Source organism: Calliopsis andreniformis, chromosome 3, assembly GCF_051401765.1.
Source record: "Calliopsis andreniformis isolate RMS-2024a chromosome 3, iyCalAndr_principal, whole genome shotgun sequence".
NCBI classification, from domain to species: Eukaryota; Metazoa; Arthropoda; class Insecta; order Hymenoptera; family Andrenidae; genus Calliopsis; species Calliopsis andreniformis.
In genome coordinates this window covers 16,323,897-16,331,266 of record NC_135064.1, presented here as the reverse complement: position 1 = coordinate 16,331,266, position 7,370 = coordinate 16,323,897, and the positions used below count along the sequence as shown (strand labels likewise).

The window sequence follows — 7,370 nt, the reverse complement described above, 5'->3', positions numbered from 1 at the left end:
TTGGGTCTGTAAAATTATTACTCTTGCAACATATATAACTGTGGCTTTTTGTGACTATAATTGTAGCTTTTTTAATTAACTAAAGTTCATCAGTAAACTTAAGGTAAAAGAAAGTAGTAGAAGAAATACTATGACAAATCAAAATAGTTTTCAATAAGAGTAATTCTCTGATCCTACCTTTCATCTTCCTTCGGCGACTGGTGAGACACGTCGCGCTGGGTACTCAAGAGAACCTCGTAACCGGTGCTCGACTTCGCGGCCCATTAGACATTTCCTCCGACCACCTGTATCGTCTCAGGCCTTTTTGACTTGTACCACTACTACCACGCTGGCTGAGAATTATCTTTGCGGTCTTGATCCTTGTTTCCTTTGATATAGCTTGATTTTCAACACGACGTAACTGTAAATCAAGGTATAAAGGTTTACAACGTGCCTTTGAAAAGTGACTTTTTTTATATTTAATCTCTTTCCACTTTTTCAAATGAAATTAAAACTTATGATTGTATGGCAAAGTAGAGTCTTTAAATTGAAGGAAAATTTTTATATAGGTATCTGTTGTTTAGGTAAATCGGAATAGTATAAAATTAATGTAACGAATATTTCTGAACTAGTAATTTTGAAAAAAGAAATTCAATTTCTCATATTTAAAAGTGATTGTTTCTTTTTTTTTTTCAAAATACCTGTTCCACCGTGTCGAATAGATCCATAATTCCAAGTACCATAAAGTATTTCTTGATATATCTGAAAGAAATCAATCATGATGAAGTATTTGATAAAGTGACCCTGTACTGTTTCCGCTTTTCAAAGCACTTCGTCTCAAGTTGATCCACTTCGGAACTTTCACGTTTGATCTAACAGGACGTTGCAGTTGTTCCTGGACTTCCCCCGCGAGGAAGCGACACGGCGAACTATGACATTATGCTTAATTGTCAGTGACTGTATAAACATTGATGAACGCCTCGATGCACGGCCGAGCCGTGGAAGTGCTTTCTCGGAGTCCGTTCGATGACTTGGAAGACTTTCACAGTGACGCGAGAGTCACGCACAAAACTGAAAGTCACATCGTGTCAACATTATAAAGTAACGACTATTCGTGTAACGTTGTACACGTCTATCCGCGAGCCTTTCATGCTACGATCGGCAATTGTGGTAGGTACGTCACGGACGTTCGTGTCTGTGAATAAATATTTGCACGACTGCGATGTTCTCTACCGTCGAAGAACGTCATGGAGAACAAAAAATTCGCTGTAAAAGTTGGCGATAACAAATGGTCGCCGTTTATTCGTAGGTGGTCTTCTAGCACATAATTTGCCAAACGCCAATGAGTGTAGACTCAAGACTTTGGAAGGTAATATTGAAATCACTCGAGGCAAATGATAATTAAAGTATAATTGATTTATACAAATAAGAAGTTGATAACTTGTTTCCATATATGTATCAGTTTTTTTTATGTTAATCGTGAAACTCGTTAAGCTGACTTTTAGAAATTGATAATTAAAGCAAGTTTTTATGGGCAAAATTATTATGCGGATTATGAATTGGAAATTGAAATTAATTTTTTGTTTCTTGGGAAGTGTTTACTTTAAAGAGTGGAAGTGTCCAGTTAATTACATCAAAGTGACCTTTATCTTGTTTACATGATTTTATGTGAATGTACGACTATAATGGGAGAATAATAAAAGAGGAATAAGAAGAATCTAATTCTTATTATAAGCAGAACTATAAACTGAAACATTTTTTTTCTAAGTATAATATGCATTATTATGTTCGTTTACTTACAAGTAGGTACGTAGTAAGAGTACAAGTTCAAGTACGTAGGTATAGTGTGATGTTATGAGATATAAATAATTGGCCTGTCTGATCATATAGTGGGCGTTTCTACTTGTCACCTATTTCACTGGAAAAACAGTTTGGTCGTAACATAAGACAATGAACAATTTTTTTTTATACTCTCCTCACTGTTATTTTGTTCTGACCTTGATACAGTATTGTACCTCGTTCCATAACAATAAACATTCACTACATTTCTATGTAAAAAAGAATTAACTACATCATTTAGCATCCCCTTAAAAATCAAATCACTCTCACAATGACCTGACATCTTTTAACTACCTTACTTCTATTTTCGTATCCATCACATTTTTCCCAGTTTTAATAACACTAGTCTCTAACATTCAATTTTGCATCTTGCACAATTGCATATCACACCCATTCCCTCCAATTAACCCACCCAGCATAGATCGTCACCAAACCTTCTCTCGCCCGGCCACATTTTTTCCGAAAACCGAAACAATGATTTACGCTAGCCATAGATAACACCGAACGGATAACACGCGCGACCATGCAGGAAGCGAAGTTAGGCGTGCCGTTACTCGACATCCCCAGGGTCCGGGAAGAATGTAAATCACTGTCGTTGATTAAACGATTTATTCCGTTCACCTCTTAATTGGACTGATGCGTTATAACACGGTCCAATTAAAGGCGAGCGTAGACTCGGAGCCGATCATAGACTAACAGAAACGGTTGATAGGTCCCCCCGACGGCTACCTCAACTTACGATCTCGAGACGAAAGATTTTCAAAGAACGACGAGTCGTTATCCAACGCGTGCATCCGTCCTAAGGCTTCTCTATCTAGGTGCTCCCTCTGTTACTATGTGTTTCTAAGTGGACCGGTTTGCGCGACGACGTTGCGTAGGCCGTGGTCGCGGATCGATTCCCGGTATTAAGAGACGGCGAAGAAAAAAAAAAAAGGAAAAGGAAGAGGATGAGGAGGAGGATGGGAAAAGAAGAGAAGAGGAGAGGAGGGACAGAGCGTGGAGCGGCAGATAAGAGAAAAATCAGCCGTCCATGACGGGGGGAAAAAGCGGACTCTACGAAAGAATCAGCACGTGGTGCGCGCGCCTCCTTATCTCGCCAGGCTAAGCTTGTCGCGGGCTTGAAACATTCGAGTCTGAACTAAGAGATATAACGTACGGCCTATAGTGTCTGGATATAAGTTGGCGCTTGCCGTGGATAGGGATAGGTACATAGATCAAGAGAAAGGCTAAGGAGAAACCAACGGACAAGGTCCACCTCCTTCTTCTTCCTCATCTTCCTTCTCCACCTTCTGCCTTCTTCTTCTTCGCGATGTTCTCCTTCCTCTATATTTCCTCCTCCTTCTATCCGCCCCGACTTGGTCCTCTTCCACCGCTGGTATCGAAGAAGCGCCCAGCGGAGAGGTACCGCGGGAAATTAATGGGCATCTCCGTTGCCGCATGAATTGAGTGGAGACTCGTGTTAATTGGGATAAAGCCTGGTGTTTTTCATGAATGAATCAAGACTCGGTGTCGTCTAGGCGACGCTCGCTGGTACCGCTGGCGGAGCCTAGACGGGCCCTCAGTGGTGGTCCCCCTTTCTCATCTTCCCGTCACGGTTGACGAGCCTGCCTTCGACCGCACCTCGCATCCTCCTTATCGATGTCAGCCGCTGTTCGATCGAAGGTTGAGAGCTCCTGCTCGCCCACGCTCCGCTACATTCATTCACTTCTGCCTCGATCCCCTCCTCCCTCCCGCTGAGGCATCGCGCGCGCGCGCGCGAGCTGCCCTCGCCTCTCGGAGCGTGTTCACCGTTCCTCGCGTGTGCTCTACGCTCTCACCCCTTGCGGCTGTGTTCGTTCGCGTCTGCACGAGAGCTCGACCTCGCCAGCTGACGTCATCTGATTCGTACACGTTTATACGATCGCGCGCGCATTTCCTCGCTTCCCCCGTTACCCCCTGTCACGCGACCTCCCTCCCCTCCTCGCCGCCCCCTGGCCATTAATAAAGTTTATTAGTCGCGACCGAATCCGCGTGGCAGAGGTCTTTACACGCGGAAGAAGCGTGGCAGCTTCCTCGAGCGCTTTGGATGTGATTTATTTGTTTTGATTGCGAATCATAAACTGATTTGTTAGTCCTTAGTGTATTTTATCTTCAGCTAGGATTTTATGTGATAACTGGATTATTGAAGGAGTGTATCTGAAGTTGATGAAAATTAATATTCAAATTGTTCAAATCGTAGGAAACAATAGATATACTGTATGTTTGTGTAGTCTTTGTTAGATGCAATCTATAAGTTTTATTTTTCTTGCAGCGAATGTAGAATAGTTCTGATAATAGATTAATGTATTAGTTTATTAGGATTTGCTTGACTAAGATGGTGTTCATTAATGCTTCGAGCTTGGCGCGCTTCTTACCACGCATTGAAGTCACCAGAGCAACGTCCGTACTGCGAGATATTATACAGTAAATTTTGTTTTGTTATTATTACTGTATTACTAATTCTCTCTATTACCTCTGTGTCTTCCCGATTTTAAATCAACATGACTCTTTTCATTTCTACTATCAGTCGAAGATTACCAGCAAAATTTGTTTCGCCCATGTAACTACAACCAGCTAGGTACCTATCAGACACGATTTGAATTGCAAAAGTTAGAAACGAGATGGGCGTCAACAACCAGTTTACATCTTGCTGTTTCCTCCTTGATTATCAAATGAATCGTCAGATAGATTATATAAAAAGGTAGGGCTACGAGGTACACCAAAGGTTCTTCCTACTTGGAACATCTAGTCCATGTCGCTACAACAAGAGTACCGTGTCGAGCGTAAGTAAATTAGAAATTCGGTGACAGACGTGAAATCATGATTCATTTCCGTGAACGGAGGACAAGTCTGTTCGCACGTGCGAATATCAGTTGGGCGTCACAGGTTGTCGAGAATTTATGGCAAGATCGCGCTATCTCGATTAGGAAACCGACGCCCTCGACGCCTTTCCGCGATTCAACGAGGAGTTCAACGAACGTGCAGGTTCTTGGCAATTTTCCGTAATCAGTGGCTACTTTTACGCTATCAGATATTGATTTACGTTAACACGCGCGTTGTTTACGGTTTCTTAGATTACATAAATCAGTTGAAAAAAGGGACGATTAATTTATTTAAAAAAAGGGAGGAAGTGTACGCAAAAGGAACGGAGAGAGAGAAAGCAAAACGCTGGCCAATAACCCGACTCTCCTAGGGCTCGGCAACGTCGCACGCACGTAGGTAGCTGGTTGGTTAATGATGCCCGCGCGAATCGATGATTCGTCAATGTCCAGCGCGGAATTGGAATTATCCGTCGAAAGGGTTGGGTGTACGCACGGTTATGGTTACATCCATTGGCGTATTAAGTAATCGCGTGCGGACTGCTCCGTATTAATAAACTTTCAATAATCTTAAAAAAAGATGATGGTATTAATATTGGCTTTATAGCATAGCAAATGTAGCAATATCTGCACTATAGTTAATGTTAAGGATAATAACTTAAACTGTTGTGAAGGAGGAAAGAGAACCATGTTCCAATACCTGGACAATGACGTTAATTCTAAGCTTAAGTTCCAATACATGTATCTATAATAATTAAAAACCAAAAATAGTATCATAAAATGTATTTAGTTATTGAAGCACGATTCAATTGTCATAGGACATGCATTGTATAAAAATACCTAAGAGCAAGATTGTCCACATATTAGGACATTTGACATCTTAAGCATCCAGTGTTTGAGACATTTACCTTATTTCGCTAATTCCTAGTCAAATATCGTCCATTTTGCATTTACCGCCTACCACCACAGCCACAACTAACAACAAATGCCCTCGAGTCTCTTTCGGCTTCCAGAGCCCACGAATACAGGGCAGAGCAGGAACGACGTCGGGCGGTTGATTTCGATCACGATATGCGAACATTATGCCGGAGGAGGAAGCGCGAGCGACGCGGAAACCGCGGTGGTGCGCGCACGTAGTCCACGGGCCGCGCCGTCTGGAATCGTGACTTTTTCACGAACACCTGTCTATCTTCCCCCGAATCGTGCACGTATCGGTCGCACGACCTGTCCTGCCACGTAGGAGGAGATCATCTCCATGATCAATGGTCCACCGCGGAGGACCGCAACGGCTGCATATGTCCCCAGGGCCATAACTGTATCCGCGGATAGCACGTAAGATTATAGATGAACCGTTGCACAGTTGCGGAACAATGGCAACTTAATGGCGGTGCGCCAGGATCCCTGTGCTGCCTGCCGCCACATTGTCCAACACGGTTGCGTTTGAGATACGGAAGAGCAGTCGCGCGCGGGTTCGCGTGTGAGACTCCTGTCGCCGAGAGGGGCTCTGGGAAAGCCTGTCCAGAGTTTTTTACTTTCTGTATTAAATGGAGATGAGCGTTTGATTAGGATTATCCTTTGATACTCCTTACATCGTTGGGGCAGTAGATGAATTTGCCATTGAAGAGCCTAGACATTGCGTACTTTTTTTATATTTGTTGTGCATGCGCTTGGATTGATCGTGCAGTAGTGGCCGAAGAATGGTAATCGATCAACCTTGATTAATTACTAAATTATGGTTCAAGTTTCGATTGATGTTTTACTGTACTCTTATCGTCATTACTTCGAATAGTCGTAATCCTGAATAAACAGGACAGAGCGTAATTGAAGCCAGGTTAATTAGGATTTTGCTATTTATATTTCTCTTTTTCTGTACACTTTCTGTTTTAACTTAGGTAATATATTTTATGCATTCTTGATTCTGGGATGGAAAAAATGATTGCCAGTGCGATCGTGTCCTAACACGGTCACGTGTCCGTACGCTTGCATCCTCTTGGAGGCAGGGAGGACGTAACGTGGCCGTGCGTGCGCGCATCCCATTGTTGTAATAATGCACCTTCCCACTCTGTACGGCCAGTTGCCGGAGGCGTGTCGCGTTCCTAGGAAAGTTGCCCATCGATTTCGCTATGATGGGCAATTTTCTAGCGCTTCGCGCTGCATCAAATGCTTTGCCCGAGGAGGACGATCGTCGCAACGAACCTTAAAGGGTATGGTTGGTATCAGGGGAAGCATCGCGATGACTATTTTGAACAATAAATTGCAAGAATGCATCTTATACGTTTCTTCCATGTAGTGCTTTCAGAATGAATTCTCGTTTATAACCATTTAATAGAATATAGAATATTCTACTAGAATACGTTAACACTGTGTTATAGAATTCTCAAATTGTTCAGGAGAAAGGGAACTTATGTGATCAGACAACTGACTTCTATTTTCATTCGCTACTCACCTAGTTTAAGTTATCTGAATTACCCACAGTTGTTCATGATTATTTATGCTTCACGTATTCTTCCTCTTCTGATTCTTAAAACATTTCTTTTATAATTCTAATGAACTGTCAGTTCTAATTCTTCATTTTAAGAACCTGAGACATCTCAACTGAACGCTCTTTACTTCTGTTCTTCATCCATGTCATGTTTCAGTCCGCGACAAGAACAGTAATGTTGGCGTAAACGCAACTAAGTTACGATGAGTATTAGATGATTTTAGCAGTTACCC

At 42.4% G+C, this 7,370-nt stretch overlaps 1 long non-coding RNA gene across 1 annotated transcript; it reads left to right on the top strand.

Annotated features, from left to right (window-relative positions):
* Positions 1-278: 278 nt before the first annotated feature.
* Positions 279-1,681, top strand: LOC143177059 (uncharacterized). Its single transcript, XR_013001531.1, has 2 exons — positions 279-412; positions 859-1,681. It is a non-coding gene; the product is annotated as an uncharacterized LOC143177059 (long non-coding RNA).
* The last annotated feature ends 5,689 nt before the right edge of the window (positions 1,682-7,370 follow it).